The following is a 19,935-nucleotide window of genomic DNA, read 5'->3' on the forward strand; positions in this document are numbered from 1 at the left end:
TGACGCTTAATGCAAGCACATGAATATAGTATGAAATAACTAATATCAGTGACCAAAACTGTGCTGATTTATTCATGTTTATGATTTATTCAGGTGTAGAATCACAAACACTTAACCGGTCAGGTACTCAGAATTCCTCTGAAACAAATGGAACCACACTGCAAATACAGCACGACCAATATAATATCACTGTGGAACCAGCAGTGGTGTAATTTATCCAATTAACATAATATACATGTTTTGATGGTGGGGGAACCACAGCTCCCAGTTCCACTCCAGTGGTATCATTCATTTTGCTTAAGTAGCAGATCTCAATAAGTATTCTCCCACTACTAGCAATAAATCACATCTATGATAAATAAAATAGATATTCAAGCCAACAGGAGAAACGTATTCAAAGCCAAATAAATAACTGAACATACTCAGGATCACTATATTTTAATCTTTATTCTCTCAAAAAATGTTTCATGTCATTTCTTTGCTTTCATTAAGAAAATTGCTGTTTTATTCATCAGCTCCCTTGACTGAAAAAAGTAAAGGTTAATTATTGCAGTCGCTACACTGCAAAACCTGGAGGGTTTGCAATTTCTCCATGGATCATCACAATTACAGTATTTGTACAAATGTCAGTTCAGAGAACGTACAAAGATGACAGCATATGCATTGACATTCTCCAGAGGCAGGAGACACTGAAACACACACACGCACACACACACACACGCACACGAACACGCACACACTGGGTGGCACACAATCACACAGATGAAGGTAAACAAACACAAGAACAAATGTGCACACAACCTTTTAAATGTTTTCTCATAAATCATATATGATGTGTGCTCACACACACACACACACACACACACACACACACACACACACACACACACACACACACAATATTCATGATGCCCGGGGGGTGAGTAATGCAAATCAGCGTTGATGGTGCAGATCATACATGGCTTGGAGATAAATCGGTGGCCTTGAAGCACAAGCGCCTCTTGGCACATACAAAGAACACACACACACACACACACACACACACACACACACACACACACACACACACACACATTAAAATATTCATTACTCCTCTTAGACACACACTGTGTTGCCTCCAGTGGGGGAAGAAGCATTTCAGTCTTTCACTTGACTAAAAATAGGAACGTATTTTCAGTAAATTGCACTCAGTACTATCCAGAAACAAACAAAATGGACTGACTATAACGTGCCTGTAAATCTGGATTCTGACAGTGAGCAACAGTTAGATTCATATTGCTTTCTGCTCACACACAGCAGGCAGTGTGAAGTTGGACTCCCCACATTAAAGAAAGTCTTAAAAAAAAAAAAGTTAAATACATTGAGGGGTCGGCAGAAGTTTGTTGCGCTATCTTGGCAAAAGATGAGTTCCAATGTTTTCAGCTAATTTTTGGTGCTTTAGTTCTTTTAGATTAATGTGACAATCAACAATTATCATCACTCAAAAAACCCACTGGTTCTTTGGGACTGCTTTGAGACAGGATGATTAGTGATGTCCTGATTAAGTGTTTGCTGTCCCTCAGCCTCATGAGTCATCTAATTATTGAGAATGTTATCATGATGATGACATTTTGAATTTATTTCCACCATTCTAAAAATGAATGTGCAACATACCTGTGCATCACTGGCTTCCACCAGGTGTGTGTGTGGTTCACTTCTCAGTTGTTATAAAAGACTCTTGCGACCAGCCGGTAAGTTTTGGTGACTCATGTGCTGCAGCCTGCTGACGGTGACAGCAGGGTCTGAAATCTGCTGGCTCAAAAATATACACATTTTGACAGCAACTGTATGTTATCTTGATTTTACACATATGACCGAGAAATAGAGGAAAAACTTGGTCATCAGACACATTTCAAGTGAAGAGGAAAGATGCTAACGTTTACTGTACAGGCTAGTTAGCGTCAATCAAGAGCTGCATGTAATCATTACAGACCAGTTACGTTGGGGATCATTTTGTCCTCTGAGAAGTATTTTTCAGTATATGGTCTCAGAAAGCAGCAACCACCCTGAAGTTTACCGCTATTGTTGGAGCAGCTGCGAACTGCACAGGTTCTTCTTGGTTTCTTAGAAATTGTTGAATTTACCGCAGCAGTGGCGGCTCTGCACACTTTTTCAGTCAGTACGGATCATTATTTGTCCAGCCACTTGCCGATGACACAGTCCTATTGTTGTATTCCAGCAAGATGTGCAGGTAAGAGCAGAGTTGAAGAGTTTGTCAGTGCTTAAAAAGCTTAAAATGGGAATGAAACAGAAACATTGTGCTGCAAAGAGATCTTTCCACGATATGCACCAATATTAGCCATATAACCTGTTGTTCTGTTGCACCTCGAGCTGAACCTGGAGTTTAATTTGCCAACTGAAAGTTAACTTTTTTTTTTTTTTTTACAATTCAAACTTGCCTTGCATCTTTGAAAAAAAAAACAAAAAAAAAAAAACATCTCAGGTTTGAAAAGGTCAAAGTAGATACCATCAAGCTTAATATTCTATACAGGAGCTTCTTCAGTTGCCTCAAACATTTTTGGATGCAGACAAAAACGCACATCCAGTAATACAGATACTGAATGTGTCTCCGCATTGTGTGTACCAGTACACAGTACATCCTGCCTACACAAATGCAATAACATACTCAGAATATATTTGTTTCCATCAGAATTTGGAATACTTTATTTCTTGGCATCTTACTTGAGCAAACTGTTTTATTTCACCGGGCTGCAGCACGAAACATCACTCAGAGGCTGAGAGAAGGAAAGTCAACAAAAAAAAGCAGATTAATACAGTGTACGAGAGTCAGAATGTAGAATAAAATGCATGTAAGAGGGGAAAATAGCAGAAAAAAAAAACACGGAGGTAAAGTGTCAGGGTGAGTCATCTTCAGGACCACTTCACAGCTTCTCGGCTCCACTTGTTTGCTGTCATCTCCTTCTGTCACTCAGTCCATCTTCCCATCATCCCTTCCTGTCTCCCCACTGACCTGTCTCATGTCCTTTTTCCTCTTTAGAGACAGCTCCTTATTGTTAAGACTGACAGCTCTCTGACCACCACCGCCACGCATGTGTTTGTGTGCCAGAAAGCTGAAGGGAGGGGATTTTTATTTTTTTTTTTTATCTGAAAAATGACTTTAATGAACATAGATTCAGAACATAGAGTCCTCAGAGAGAGTGAAATTGATTTTCTCTATAGGAAAAATGTCTCAAAACATGAAGTGCACATATATTCACTGTCCATATAACTCTCACACACACACAGATAACAAGCCAATCAAATATCAAACAGTCAGTCAGAAGTTCAGAGCCAACTGTTCATCTCTTCCAATTCCGTACACAACCGTAAAGGTCTCTGGGTTATCAGTCAGTTTATAATAAGCATGTTCCCCCCCACAGCCAAGCAGCCAGCAGTGCCTTCATCTTCATCACGACAGCTGCCCACCTCTGACCCCCTTATCTGGTTTTCATCTACCTGTAAGATATTGGTAATGGACAATTAATTAATCCTGAACAAATCCTAACTGTGTCTTTTGGAAGTAAAACATAGAAAACATTGAGGCTCCATACAGCTCTGCAGACCGTCTCAACAGGGAGCCGGTGTCAGTCTGTGAAAAGAACGGGCAATACTGCAGTGATCGAGGTGTGACTATCAAACAACAATATTTCAGAGAGCCTCGGTGGCCCGGAGGTTTGAAGGCATCCCTCCACGAATTGCAGCGTCAGTGCCGTTTAGCTCAGGGCCTTTTGTCTCACATCATTCCCCGTCTCTCTCTCTTCTCATTTCCTGTCATCCCTCCACTGCTGACTGATCGGATCTGATACCGATCTAATGAAGGCACAGATGCCCGAAGAAATACTGAAACATTGTCAAGCACGTCAAGGGAGATCCAACTTGCTTCACAGAAAAAAAAAAAAAGCAGGGAAAGTTTAGACACACACGTAAACAAATGACAGATGCACACACCCTCATACCTAAACAACAGGATGGGTTGATCGCCAAAGATCACCCAGAATAACAAATGACAGATGGACCGCATTGAAGGTTAATGAAACGGTTGCAGTTTGGTCAGGTTTAGGCACTACAGCTTCTCGGTAAGATTATGGTAAAGGTTGTGGTTTGGTCTGCAATACATATGCAATATAACAACAGAAGTCTGACGGATTAATGTTTTGGCCAGGATGTCAGAAAAGTAGTTGAGGATCATGAAATGAAGGAGAAGAAATAATGGATAATCAGATCTGACAGCTGGTGTTAGGCAATCAGCTTCTATCACTCTCGATAAGCCTGCTCAAGAATTCAAAATCACTAACAAAGCACAATATCTGCATCAATCTATCATTTAATGTATGATCCTTCAGTGAAGGACAGCTCCCCCCCCATCACAAGTTAGATAAATGATTAAGGGCAAACAGCCCTCTGTCCACCTTACTCAGGTGTTTGTTTCAAGCAGAGTTAAATGAGGCCAGTTAAAGTGGGAGCTCCCCTCATGAATTCATGAATGATAAAATGTACTTTTTGGCCATCAGCCCACTGGTCAACCGGAGCATAGCTCTCTACAAATCCTCTCGAGCAGTGCATCCTGCGACTGATGTTTGATATGTGTGTGTCAGGCCTGAGTGACAGACTTGTGAAGTGGTATAAATCCAATCAGATCTGCCTCATGTGACTGCAACAACAGCTGTTTGTTTGTTCGTTCGTTCGTTCATTCATTCATTCATTCATTCATTCATTCATTCATTCATGCATTCCCAGATGGTCAGCTTTCCTCCAGATTGTCTGCATCCAGCCAGCACAGAATCTAAGTTTACAGTAACATCTGGATCGCTTAAGTCCATTAAGGATTCTGTCTGCAAGTTTGGTGTCCTTCCTCAAGAGTTTATCAATTCCAATTCTGCTTATTAAAGCCCAACCAAGAATCAATACGAACCTGGCTCCAAATTATGCAAAAATCCCCCAAGCACTTCAGTGCGCCCCCTTACGAATCCCAACCACGCACCTCCAATCTACTTCTGAACCCACAAATGTCAGGTGTGAGGCAGAAGGTAATGAAGCACTCCAAATGCTGCTCAAGGAAATGTGCATTTTTGGTTTAGCTTATTAATTCAAATGTGGGGGCTTTTCTTAATAAGCACACCGACTGCAAGATAAAAGGACAGTGAGATGCAGTGACACTGCCTGTCTACGTCTGCTGTGCTTCCTCAGCTACCAACCAAACTGGTTTACTGAACTTATTTGACCAACGGATGCCACAGAATTGAGAAGACGTGGTTATCAGCCAACACGACCTTTCATCTGTGCGGCAGCTACAACAGCCAATTTTCTCTTCTAAAGTTCTGCTTCTAAACATTTTTTTTTTCTACCTCCTTGAATTCCCAGACCCGTCATACCTCTCCTGCCCCATCTGAGGCTACACTGCAGATGGGAGCTGCTCCCACACTCTCTTCTGCCCCACTAACAAGCCCTCAGTCTCTTCTCCAGTTTTACTTTGGCAGATGGGGCCTTTTTCATACACACTCAGACTATCAATTAAACCCTGGAGGGAGAGAGAAGTAGTGGAGAGAGTGCAAGGGAATGTACCTATGAGCTTAAATCTGCACGAAAAAGCAAAACGAGAGAGCAGCGCTTCAGTGTCTGTGTGTTACAGACAGATAGAGAAAGAAAAAAGTGTATGATACGTCCAGACAGACCACGTTGAACTGGTGAATGCAAGTATTTTTGAGATGGATTTCACATGAGGTGTTCAATAAAAAAGAGGAGACAAGAATGCAAAACACTTCACACAAAGAAAGGTAGCGGTTTGACAGCACAGCAGCTCAGCTTTTGATGGTAAAATTGGAGGAGACATGAAGGGAAAAAAAACTAATATCTTGAGGCCAAAGCAAAATGAAGAAGTTTGTCATGAGGAGCTGTGAAGAAAAAGAAAACATTTAGAAAGAGGAGGAGGAACAACATAAGACAGGATCAAGAATCTCGGGGCCACGGAAGCGAGGGAAGAGGATTTCATGGAAGCTGTGGATGGATAAAAGAAAGGAGAGAAGAGATGAATCACAGGCTCAAGATGTGAGACAGATGTGCAAGAGGAGTGGGAAAAGTAAGACAGAGGAGAAGTGGAGTCACCTAAATCGAGGCCGAGATAAAACGAGGAGAGATTTTTTTGGAAGCGTTTTTGGAAGCTTTTAAAGGATTCAAGGAAAAAGAGAAAAGGGAGAAGGATGAAGAGAAGTCGTGAATTGTGAGACTAAGATGCAGGCGACGAGGGGTGTGGGGTAATTATGGAAGAGGAATGAGAAACAAGTGAAAAGGAGGCGAAGCGAAGACGTGTTTGGGCAAAGATGAAGGGATGCTGCAGAGAACTTAAAAAAAATAAATAAAATATCAGGGACACTGAATCGTGACGCCAAAATGAAGAACAGTGGGGTGTTTATGTAAAAGTACGGAGGGATAAAAAGAGAGAAAACTGAGGCGACCTAAAATGATCCAGAACCACAACAACCCTTCTTATACTGCTCTCAAGTAACTGTATCACTTTGGCTGTTGAGATGGCTGCGTCATCCTGTCTTGAGTTACTACTTGGACATGTTGGAGAGTCAGCAGAGGGTTCAACAGGTTCGTGAATAAAAGGGAAACGACAACACTTGCTGACTGCTTGGAGCAAACTTGTGACTGCAGACTATTCTTCTTGTCTGCATCCTGAAAGCTCCTTAAAAAAAACAGAATTCCTGTTCGCATTTCTGTAGGCTGCGCCAACTTTCACGGTAAATTTCCATTTGCAAAATCGCCAGAAATGAAAAACGTTCTTTTTCCAACTCCTCCTAAGCCATTTGACCGATTCGCACCAAACTTTGCAAGTAGAATCTGTGGACAAAACTTGTCAAAAGCTTTCACCTACGTCACACCTGGTGGCAGTTGTGGTGTAGTCCAATTTGATGATTTGCCATAAAACCATCAAGTCATTATAACTTCCACATACAATTTGCCATATTTTCCAAATTGCTGAAGCATGTAGAGAGTGTTGCCCTCAATACGTCTACATGGCACACCCTGACACACGTGGACTGTAAGGGCCCGTTCATCGCTGCTTGCAGCTTTAATTTTTAATTGTAATGATTAAAGATTTCACAGATCGTATTTACAGATTTCTGTGTGATCAAATTTGTAGAAAGTAGAAACTGTACAGAAGTATAATATGGATCAAATCTGCAGTTTGCTGTTTTCTCTCTTGCTGCCGACTTTCATTGGAAATGTTCACAAAAGAAATATTTAGTTTCTGTCAGCTTTACGTTTTATTTTTTGTCTTCCACAAACCTGAAGACGCCCTGCTTGTCTGTCTTTCTCTGTATATCTCTTTGCCAGAGTTGCTGTCCTGATTCACTTTAATTTAAAGCTTTAATGCTGGAATGAAGTAAAAAAGAAAAATAACATGTAATGCTGAAAAACGTTTACAATCACTGAAACAGCAGAGCATGGGGATTCTTTCTGTTAGCTGCCAATAAACATCGCCTGTAGTCAAATGTGACCTATGTCACACCATCACATTCAGGCTAAGACTGAAGCCGTGCCGCTGTGCTTAATTCCGTTTTCTATGCCCATCACACCCCAACCATGGATACACCTACAACCTTCAGGTTATGAATCTGTAAATCACAGCTTGTCCACTTTAATGTTATTTACTGAGCCGCCCTGTGGGCGCTCCTACCCTATTGCGACCATGCATCCAAAGCTCTGCAACATGCCTAGTGCTCTGTACAGATATTTCCTGATGTAAAACAGAGTTCATTTTGAATAGATGCCTAAAATAACGACGAATAAAGAACATCTTTCACGAGAATTTGCAAGACAGGGACACAGACTGCTTTATGATTGCGCCCTGAATCATTAGAATGGTGCTGTAAGTTTACAGAACTTCACAACAAAATGATTAAGATTAGTCATATGTGCACAAGGTCTGAGAGGATAATTAAAACAGATGGGAACAACCAGAGCTTGGCACAGTGGGACTAGAAATCATTTGAATGTATCCAGTTTTAATAGACACCCAGTAAATCTGGTATTTGTAATTTTCCAACACTGATCTGTTCAGCAGACAGAACTTTCAGTTTTTGGAAAGGCCAAACAAGGCAACCCAGACACTGATGGTTATGGTTTTAATGATAAGGAGGAGACACACAGAAGAAATATATTTCTTTCATATAATATGCCCAAACAGATTCTATAATGCCTCTTTCTTTCAACTATATTGATTTGACCATCTGGGATCTGGGTGAATGAACATGAGTCTTCATGCTGCAGCTGTGTCTGTAACATGTGGCAGCATGAATCTTCAATGAAATGAGTAACGCAATGAATATCAATCTTTTTTTTTCAGAGAAGTAACCGGATAGGCCGACAATAAAAGCAGCTCACTACAACAAATACTGATGTTTCATGTTAGGTGGCCATAGTAATTATTACGACATTGAAGGAGGAAGTCAGATGCAGCAGTGTAATGAGCGACAAAGTCTTCATAAGGGGTGGATGGTTGTGTCACATGAGCAAAGGACTTTGATGCAAGAGACTGCTCTTCATGTCCAGTTTCAAATTAAGAAGTAAACAGTGGGTAATTTTCACTAACTGAATTAGATTGTGTCATGTATATAATATAACTGCAGTTACGTTTGTAACTTTGGTGAGTTTTTGAACTTAAGTTACATAAGGAACATAGGTGTCCTCAACCTACTTTAGTTCCTAAACTTGAATAAGTAGTCTCATTGACTACTGTCCAAAATTGTGACAGTCTACCTCATTTGAGACTCTGCTCATAGCTTCATTCATAGCGCAAGGGCAATTCCCCGCTTCATGTCCTGAATAAAACAAACATCAAAGACCACGGCCTCGTTTTTTTTTTTTCTTTTTTTTTTCTCATCATACCAAAAAGAAGGACGCAGAAAACATTTCTGAATTAGTCTTTTATGAAGAATCCTCACTGAGCATGGTCCAACACTGAATAGAAAGAAAAAGTGAGCTTTTCAAGAAGGCCTGTGAATCGATAAGTATTCGCATGCTGTTGAACAACACCTGATGCATACTTGACAGCGGAGATGTAATCCACGAGGAAATATTTACATCCAAACACTAATGCAGCTATGCACAGATCGCACCAGCCACAGTTTTGCTAACTGTGAAAGAGACGGACCAGCCTTCACGATTCTGTTTGGCAGCATCTTCTTTGTGCTAATAGAGATGGAAATCTGATGGAACACTGCATCACATCTCTCGATACACAGTCCTGTTTTCTGCTTCCACAGTTTTTGGTTTTCTATTCATCTCTCTTTATCTCTCGTGGTCTCTTATGTTGCTCCATTGTCCCCACAACATGCATGTTCCCCATTTCGTCATACTAAAGCTGCACAATCATAAGGAAGTCAAAGCATGCTGCTTGTTTTGTGTTGACATAGCTCTCGTGTCATGTTGCTCTTATCACTACCTCATATATTTTATTATTCATATTCTCAGTCATCCAGGTCATGGTAATTCTAACTGCTGCATCATAGGCAACTGGACTTGTTTCAGTTACTTGAAGACCTACGATGCAGTCCTGAGTTCTCTCCCCAGACAGCTTAACAACCATTCACACCTGGGCTCACCTGGCCCTAACAACCCATGTGAAGGCCGGTTGGGTCAACAACCCACAAGTGACCCTGACGACTCTGCAATTCAGAGCCCGCACGCGTCCTTAACAACTGTGAAAGGACACTCCCACGCAGAGTTTTAAAGCCTCCAGCTTCCCTCCAGTAAGTTAGAGCTGAAGAACTCCTATTATTATGTTTACATACGCAATTGAAAAAATTAAAGTGAAACCACAACTTCTTACTGGCTAACTTCAACAAAGGCAGTGCCTTGCTAAAGTGAAGCTTGACAAGGACTGCTGAGTGGAGAGCTGAGGTGTGTGTAGACATGCTGACCTATAATCTTATTGACACATCTGAAAAGCAGTTAGAACTCATGGTGGATTAGACTTCGATCGTAAGATGGTCAGACGATTGGGGGGCGGTTTAGCTCAGTTGGTAGATCAGGCTTCCCTGGTACAGAGGCTTTGTCCTCGCTGCAGCAGACCTGGGTTCAACTCCCGGCCTGGGACCCTCTGCTGCGTGTCACTTCCCCTCTCTCTCATCCTGTCACCTCTTCAGCTATTCTTTCAACAAAGGCAAAAAAAATACTTAAAAAATCTAAGAAGTCCACTTCCACTTCAGCATATTTTGATAAACCCTTCCCAAAGTCAATGCAATCGTACTTCAGCCACTGTTTAATGGAGGCTGCCTGAACTTCTGTAGTGCATTGCCAGGTCACAGAGACCAGTGTGGTGGAGAATGCTCTATTCATCTTCTTGTTGAAGCTCCCATGGAGACATTTCTGACTCCTTTCTTCAAGGGGGGAGAAAAAAACACGTAAAAATGGTTCTAAAAAGTCAACTTGAATCAAATTTGAGATATATTTCTGGGTGAGCAAGTACATGGATGGAGGGTCCAAATATTTGAAAAATCCCTCAAGAAAGGGTTATGTTTTCTAAAAATAGAGAGGAGAATAGGAGAGAGAGTAGCATGGAGCTTAAAAATGCAGCCACTGTACCAAAAACACCCTGTTTCCTGTCCTCCTAATTCATCCCAGCCAGATGCAGTCCTGTGAGGAATGATGTGTTTGCATTTGTCGCTGCCGCACGTTTAGCAGGACGAGACAAAACACCTGAGTCTGTTTAAATGCAATTACAGTGATTGATGACTCCCCATCATGCCACCCCATCCCATATCGGTGTTTCTACATGGGCCTGTGTCTCTCCTGCACACACAGGAGCACAGTGCAGAGAACGGAGTTGAGCTGAACATCTACTTCCTGATTCGCTCGTATGTTCAAACTCTTTCCCACCCCCCGATGATTCTGACCATTAACTATGGATGTGCGACAGACCGAAGCCTGTCACTTTGTTTCCACGGTCCTGGACAACTTGATTTGTGACAGTTTGTACAGAATGTTCAGTCCTTCAGTGGAAGACAGTCGTTTGCTGTCAAAGTGATGATTTTCTGACAGACTGATGCTTGTGTTCGATTGGCAGAATACTTTACCGACAGAGTACATACAGACAGATAACAATGGAGCAAACCCTGTAGACAGTTTCAGACATTTTGTCTTGTATGTTCCTTATGTAGCTTAAGAAAATAGCTTGTCTGATACATTTTCTGCCTGACACATCCTTAAACCTTAATGACAAAATGGGTTGTGTGTTATCATATTTAAACAAAATAAAAAAAAAACAAACAAACAAAAAAACACCCATATGACTATAATGGAGTAATGTGGGAGTTTCAGTATCTGCTACATCAATGGTTGATATCTAATCAAGTTTCTGGAGCTCCAGGTACATGGCTCGCTTAATAAGACGATAAGATTAAAAATTAAAATACAAGTCCATCAACATTTTAGCAACAACATGCACTTTTTTATAATTTCCCTCCAGTGTTTTCTGACACTCACACTGGAGGAAGAAGATCCACTCGTCAGGTTTATTTTGGCAACTGTTATTTGGTTGGTTTAGGAAGACTCCATTTTCTGATCAAACATTGGGTTATGTTTTGGAAATAATTAGTGAAAGACTGTAGCCACGAATAAAAGAAGCCGACATTGACCGTTGCTAAGAAACAGGAAGGGACTAGCTGTTTAATGTGTCCACTAATTGATTGACTCATCCATCAGTCACAACCTCCTCCCTCTGTGAACTTTGTGGCTCCACATCAATGTCACACTAATTCCTCCATTTGAACTGACTGAAGCTGTTGTTGCTGCTTTGGATTTAAGCCATTTTTTAAACCAAAAAATCCAACCTAAACCATATTTTAACCCTTTTTGGGGTGATATAACAACATGAAAATACTTCAACCTTTGCTCCCGAGAGAGAACTTGTCATCATTCACACAACTCCAAGATGGCATTTGTCAAGAGAACCAGACTTCATTCACACACATTACATGTGTACAAGGAATTAGATCGGGTATCTGAAACAAAAGTAAATAAATGAGATAGCAATGAGGGAAAAGATTAAGATTACCTCACTGAATTAAGGCTCTGTGTGATGGGTCATATGTACACATTGTGCAAAGATACAGGCGATGCTGTCAGATTAGATAAATATGCAGCACAAATATTCACTGTGTGCAGCAGCATTTGAATACACTATTCAGAATGTGCAAATTAACTGTGATGGGTGACACATTTCCAGTCCACATCTATGGGTGTAAGTAACAGACATAGCTTGTTGAAACCATTTTCAACAAACTACCAATGTATCAACTTTTTTTTTTTTTTTAGTTTTTCTACCTCAGGGCCTTAAGTGGCAATATGTCATCTGGGTGGACTGGCCCTTTTAAATTGGCAGTCATGGAAGAAATATGTCAGTTTTCAGCATATGTCAACACCAAACTGTGCAGCATTTCAACACACTCATAAATAAGCTACTCCTGAGCCAGGCACCGGGCCCTGAGCTGCTTCAGTTGCCAACGAAGAAGAGGATGGCACTTAGACTGGACAGCTTCCATGTGTGAATGTGTGCATATGTGCAGCCATTTCCTCCTTCTGGTATCACTGCAGAAAAATAGAAAAAAATGGAAAACCTGACTAAAGTAGCAAATCAGAGTTGTTAGTCTTACTAGAACATCGTCGTACTTATCAAGAAATCGCTATACTTTCTAACCTGGATTCAACAGGGATTCAGTACAGGTTTTTTAGGAAAGTGTGTGTTTCTTAAGCTTGCCTGATTAAATAAAGGTTAGAAACTATTCTCACCACCTCCCCCGCATCTCTCATCTCGATAAAAGGTCAACCTCATGAAAGAAACTCCCCGCTGGGTTTAACTGTTTGAATGACCAGATCAAAACAGAGGAATTCATATATTCTACAACCCCTCATCTATTCCTCCTGCCTCTCAATTGTCATCCTGTCTCACTTTCTCCTCTCTTCTTGTACATTTCTCTCACTCTTCCTCGTTTCAGTCCTTGCTCTTGCCGCCTCCCTACCAGGCGAGGAAGTGCTGCTCCCACAGAGGGCTGTTACTTCAACAGACCTGCTGACTAGAGCTGGAGGGGAGAGCTTGTGCATGGGGTTTTAAAAGTAATTAAGACACCAAGGTATAGCAGACGTGAACACGCACATACTGTACTTATGGGAGCATAGAAACTCACTGCAACAATTCTTGTCTACTGGTAACTTTGTACTTTTGGATGCAATCACTGTCAGTTGCAACCAGACATACACATGTGCATGCCTCTAATTGTATGGATGGTATAGAAATCTGAAGAAAGGCCTCCAATTGGTTTAAATGATACGTGTGAACGGGGACAAATTGATGATGAATGTGTTAAAGTTATTTTTTTATGCTGTGACGTAGAAATGAACAGATATCTCAAACCAGTAAGACGTACTTTCTTATCATACGTCTGAGACACACATACATTCTGGACCCTGACAAATAATATAAGTTTCAGTCTTTCACGACTCGCATGTCTCAGATCGGGAAAAAAAGATCTGGCTGAATCTTCACTGTTCCACCCGAGAACCCCAACAACCCTCTTCCTTTGCTCTGTCACATTACATTTGTGCACTCCCTGCTCCAGTGGGTCAACATCGAGAAACACGCCGGAGAAGTTCTGCAATTTAGCAAGAGAAGGGAAGAAAATTCTGACGTGCTGATCTTCTTGTTGTGAAGCAATCGAAGTGCTGCGTAGGTCGCCTTTCTCTTTCACATTCAAAACAAGATTGCCAAGGTCAAGTTAATGTTATGGTTTGTTTTTGACGCCACACGCGTGTTAGGTCATGCCATTCTCAGGAAGATAGTGTGGTCTAAGTCTACCAGCTAGCAAATACGAACAAAAATATATTTATATACATACATCTATGTCTATGCTTGGATAGCACCTTGTGGGAGTTGGAACAATGTGTTGTTTTGTATTATGGCTGAACAAATCCTCTTACTACCGAACCTTAATCTTACGTTGATGCAAAAATCAAGTTGTGATCCTCATACAGCCCTTTGATCAATAAAGCCCGGCCGAGATTAGCCCTTCCAAAACAAATATTCACTGTTAAGGTTTAAAACTCATTCTGTCCTCACCAAGAAAAGGAAAAAAAAAACAGGTAAAAAGGGAAAAAAAAAAGAACCCCCAAACATAGTACAGAAGGAAGAAAAAGACTCCGCCTGCAGTATGTTATTTCACAAGTTTTTGAGAAGAATGGCCTTGGGCATGCCTCGAGGTTAAGTTTATGAGAACACAACTAAGCATGGCTGAGCCTCACCCGGAGACACAGCGGGAACATCAGACTGGAGCAGACTCTCACTAGGGCCATGGTAATCTAACGAGGCCAAATATCGTCAGTGTTTTTGGATTAAGAGTGAGCGAGCAGCCGAGCACTGTTCGGTTTTACTTCAAGGGCTCAGATCCTCGTATGAGCAGCGAAAGCTTTGTTGACCTCCCGCTCTTAATCCACTGGTTGAAATACAGTGATCTGCTGGGAAACCTTGGGTCTTTGGTTCATCTGATTCATGCCACTTGACATGCATCACCCACCCAAACACTGTTACACACTAAATACACCCCCCTCATGGAGACAAAACTCCTCGATGGCCCAGCAGGACAATGTGCTCTGCCATGCTGCAATTTTTTTTTTCTTTTTAGTAACAGCTGCAGGAACATAGCAAAAAGCTCAAGATGTCAATTTGGCCTCCAAAGTATCATGTTCCAAATCTGACTGGACCTGTTGGACATCCTAGAACAAGTTTGATACATGGAGGCCCCACCTTGGATTGGACCTGCCCAGACCTGTTGAGGCATGAACACAGAACCACTGAGGTGCCTTGTGTTCAACAGCAGGGTGGTAGCATTGGATCCTTTAAGTCTACGGGTTGTGTGGCACAGCCTGCATTGCCATTAGGCAGCGTGAGAGGTTGATTTGTGTGGAGTGGCATCCACAGAAATGCCAGAACCAAACGTTTCCCAGCAGAACATTGTGTTGTAACATGATTATCATTGTTACTCAAGTCAGCTGTCAGTCCTTTTTTAATGCTGTGGCTGACTGGTGTATAAACTCATATATAGATAATTGCTAGAACAGTCGTATCTGTAACCCGAGGGGCTGCTGAGAGTTGTTAAAGGAAATTTAGGAAATTACTGACTGTAATAGATGGAAATGAGGTTGGATAAATCTGAGCTGGGAAGACAATTAAATGAATCGGATGTCAGTGCATGATTGGTGGTATTCAAAACAATTCAGGGTTCAATTCAAGATCAGTTCAGTGTGTGGAGAGAAGAATCTGTTAAATGGGGAAAACATTTGTAAAACTGCTTTCATTGCTTCTCTGCTGTCAAGAGATCAAATATTGTTGGTGGCGTGGTTCATCATGGCTGTTGATGTAACTGAACCTATCACCTCCCTGTCTCTAACACTTCCCTGTCTCTAACACTGTGACGTGCACTCCACTTGTCTAACAATTCATATTTTCCACAGAGCTTTCACAGAAACACAGCGAGTGGCTGAAAGCACTCAGTGGCTGAAAACTTCCCTGGCCGGCTCTCCCTGTGGGAATATGTCTGGTAGACAGCAACAGATGTTACATGCACTCTAAACAAAATGAGAGAATTAGATGTACAGGTAAGAACCAGAGAAGGCAAAACAGGAGAGGATGAGCTGAGACGGAGGAGTGAGTGGGCTGGTCAAAGGGGAAAGGGAAGAAAAGTATGAAAGAGATTGAATAAAGTTGATTCATCAGCTGTAAAAAAAAAAACAACAAAAAACATCAGTTGTGTTATTGTGTTATTGTGTTATTAAAATCATTATTTGGGAGCATTATTGGAGCGAGTGTTCCCCCAAAATTATCCTGCAATATACTTGTTTAACACAGCTGCTGTGTGTGTAGAGAGCAATTCATTTTTATTGTGTCATTAATTGTACATTGCGTTGATTTTTTTGTTCCCCAAACAGTAGAAATGTTTTCATGCACCATTTGTAAGCATACGTCTCCTGATTATTACACTTAAATCTTGATATATAACTTGCCAGAGAGCAACATAATTGCAACAGTGAGAGATTGGAGGCAAAGCGAACCAGGGGAAGTAAGAAAGCCACAGAAGCATATTTGGTGATATAAATATATGAGGTAATGAAAGCATGGAGACGTGCAAAAAGACATGAAATAAATGAGACATGCAAAGAGGGAAACGTATTCTGTGTGCACAGGATTTGAAGCAGGAGCTTCATGAAAGGTTGGAAGGAAAAGAGAGAAAAGAAAGGAGCGAGAAAAATGGATTTGAAGGAGCAGTGCAGCAGCTTTGAAGGTAATGCAGACAGGCTGGCTGGTTGGCAGGCTGGGATGCACTGATAGTGCTAATAGGCATAATTCTTAGCTCAGCCTCCATGGTGCTCCCTGGCTGTATGGCTGACTGGGGTGACTGACTGGCTGTTTGGCTGATCGTTGGATTGATCTGCTGTCTGACTGACTGGTTAGGTATTTGAGTGGCTGGCTGTTGAGCCTGCTGACTGATGGACTGGACTGCTTGATTGGCTGACAAACTGGCTGATCTTTGGCTGTCTGACTGCCAAACCTGACTGACTGGTTAGGTACTTGGCTGGCTGCTGAGCCTGCTGACTGATGGACTGGACATATTGACTGACTGATCTTCAGCTGTCTGCCTGCCTGACCTGACTGACTGGTTAGGTACTTGGCTGGCTGCTGAGCCTGCTGACTGATGGACTGGACATATTGACTGGCTGATCTTCAGCTGTCTGCCTGCCTGACCTGAATGACTGGTTAGGTACTTGGCTGGCTGCTGAGCCTGCTGACTGATGGACTGGACATATTGACTGGCTGATCTTCAGCTGTCTGCCTGCCTGACCTGAATGACTGGTTAGGTACTTGGCTGGCTGCTGAGCCTGCTGACTGATGGACTGGACATATTGACTGGCTGATCTTCAGCTGTCTGCCTGCCTGACCTGAATGACTGGTTAGGTATTTGGCTGGCTGCTGAGCCTGCTGACTGATGGACTGGACTGATTGACTGGCTGGTTGACTCACGACGGATTTCCTGTACAGATGACTATGGTCTGTTGGATTTCTGAAATACTGCATGATCGCTTGACTGCTTCACTGACAATCTGTGGGAAAATCTGTTTGGTGTCATGCTTCTTATCACCTCCTATCTGTACTGTCTCTGTTTGCTGTTTCCTGTTGTCTCTCTGTCTTTCATTATTTCTGTCTCATTCAGTGAAACGGTTCATGACCTGGTCTCCGGAGACACTGTGTTACTCTTGTCTTCCTTGTTATTGTCCACTTCCCAACAGTTCAGACTGGCAAGGGCTAGATTTCAGTGAAACAACACACCGATAATCCGACTATACTCATGAAGACAGTTTATTGACTCATTCTTTGGTCTTGAGAGTTACATTCAGGGCATACTGTGTAGGATCATGTAGGTTGTGTTGTTTATTTATTTCTTTTGTAATAAATAATAATAATCACAGGTGAAAGATGGTTAATGGTTTAGTTTCATGTCCCAAGTTGTCAAATACTGACATACTGGGTGGATGAAAGTGTCTGTTTGACAACCAGGAAATGACAATCAATAAGCAACTATCTTTCTCAAATATTGCTGATTCACAGACGAATGAATTATTAAAAGAAAGAATATAAAAACACAGGCAGAGGGCAAAGTTTCTGCAAGTACAGACTGCCACACTATTCTGGTGGAGTCTTGTAACAGACATTGTTATGAGACTGTAAATTGTAGGTAAATCCTTCCTTATACATTGTTAAGCATAACCATTGAATCTGGAAATCCAACCCTCACTTTAAACCCAATTCTAACCCTAAAAAAATCTCTGTAATGCCTTACCTTACACAAATAAATGGTTACCGTTTTGTGGAATATATTCATTCCCAGATGGAGGTGCCCAAATGTGAACCTTGTCCTCCCTGTCCATCACTTACTTACAGAAAGTATTTTTCACACTCACATTAATACATTCATGCAAATTCCCCTTTACAGGTATTACTTCATCTTCACCTCCCCTCGGGGAACTTAATGAAGTCTTGGGTTGGATCATGCTGCCAATCAGGCCAACAATAGCTGAGTCATGAATGGAATGGGTGGATAGTGTTCAGTTGATATGGATAAGAAAAAGGAAGGTGGCAGTGAGCAAGCGAGTGAACAAGTCCAACTATGTATCTCCACAAAGCTTTGCATGTCATTAGAATACAGATGGGGGGCTTTACTTCACCATGCTTTGCTAATATTAGCTGAAATCATTCACCCTTGGGCTGAAAATGGAGCATCCAGTTCCCTGAATGTTTAATGAAAACATGAGTGATTCTTTAATTATTTGGAAGGTAATTGTGGCTCATAAATCCCAGAACATTCTTGCTTGAGGGAATCTCAAATGTTTAGTTTTTAACAGAAGATGGCTCGTATCTCGAAAGTTGCTGGTTGGACAGCTTTTTTGGAGACAATCAAAGGGGGCCCACACTGGAGCCGGTGCAACTATTCAGTGGCGAATCCATAAAATGTGGGTAATTGTCCCTCAATGTTAAATTGTGAACATAAACTACAAACATATTAAGCAGCATATGGTTTTTCCAAAACTTTCGGAACTAAAATGCTGGACACGGTGACTATCACAGAGCAGCTATTCCTGCAGCTGTCTGGTTTCAAAATCATCAAACATAAAAGAGGCACTGCTTCAGTATGATTCATTTCAGTGGCAGTCTGTGTTATATATGTTGGCAGATACTTGGAACTTAGAGTGTAAGCTCCTTTTTTTTCTGCAGAGGACAGAAAAAGAGACTTTGATGCTAACTGTTCATTAGGATGATATATTTGCACTGCCTGGCTTTGCAACATTCATATGTCAATTAAACAGAGACTGTGAGGCGTTTGTGTTATTATCTGATATTATTACTGTAGTTTTTGGAGAAGTAGTCATGTCTTTACCGAGATAAAGACTATTATCAACTTCTGCCAAAAAGCTTTTAATGTAAAAAGATTAATTCCCCACTTGCTCTTGCATCAATATTGATAAAACGTGAACATAGACATCATCAAACATTGCAGATTATTACTACAATATCTGTAAATCCTATTTTATCCTGTGATTTTTCCAGTGAGACAAAACATTCACAAAATACACTCTTTTCTTCACATAGGCGCTCAGCCCCTCCCGGTCTTACTTTGGGAACTTTTCCATTTGTTTCTGCGACCTGACATCATTAGTGTTGTTTGTCAGATGCACAGCTTTAATTAAAGCCCAGCTATCAGGGACAATAATTAAACACAAAGAGAGCCGGCTTTGGAGAAGAAAGGGAGGGGAAAAATAAGGCTGTTTCTTCCTTTGGCTTCTTGTCAAACTAAAACCAATGGCAAAGAATGTGATAAAAGCAGCGAGGAGGGGATGTGATAGTGCACAAAAGGTGTCAGGTTGTGTTTTGGCAATGAAGCATATTCATTTGTGCTCCTAGTTGAAAGGCAACCGAGATAAGCGGGCTTGAAACAATGCAGGCATATGAAAGAAAGGGACGGAAAAGACTAAGAAGACAGGAATACAGACACTGACAGTGATGGAGAGGGAGACAGGAGACTGACCCAGATGATGAGATTTGGATGACTGGAATAGTGTGGTCAGGATCATTACAGCATTATAAATAAATAAAAACCTTTGCTGATCTCAGGTGCTGTGACATAAGCAACCAGCTTTCAAATGAATCTTGACTGACTCGTCTTTCATGTTTGTGGAGCACAGTGAATACCATGTCAGGCTGCAAGTCATGTCCTATCAGATATGCTGTGAATATGAGCTGCCGACAGGGAAAAACAGCAGAACGCCAATCACAAGTGTGACACAGTG

At 41.5% G+C, this 19,935-nt stretch overlaps 1 protein-coding gene across 2 annotated transcripts in view; it reads left to right on the forward strand.

Moving 5' to 3' along the window:
- Positions 1-19,935, forward strand: part of elfn2a (extracellular leucine-rich repeat and fibronectin type III domain containing 2a) — a 195,851-nt gene that overhangs the window by 167,225 nt on the left and 8,691 nt on the right. The window lies entirely within an intron of this gene.

Source organism: Acanthopagrus latus, chromosome 1 (genome assembly GCF_904848185.1).
Source record: "Acanthopagrus latus isolate v.2019 chromosome 1, fAcaLat1.1, whole genome shotgun sequence".
Taxonomy (NCBI): domain Eukaryota; kingdom Metazoa; phylum Chordata; class Actinopteri; order Spariformes; family Sparidae; genus Acanthopagrus; species Acanthopagrus latus.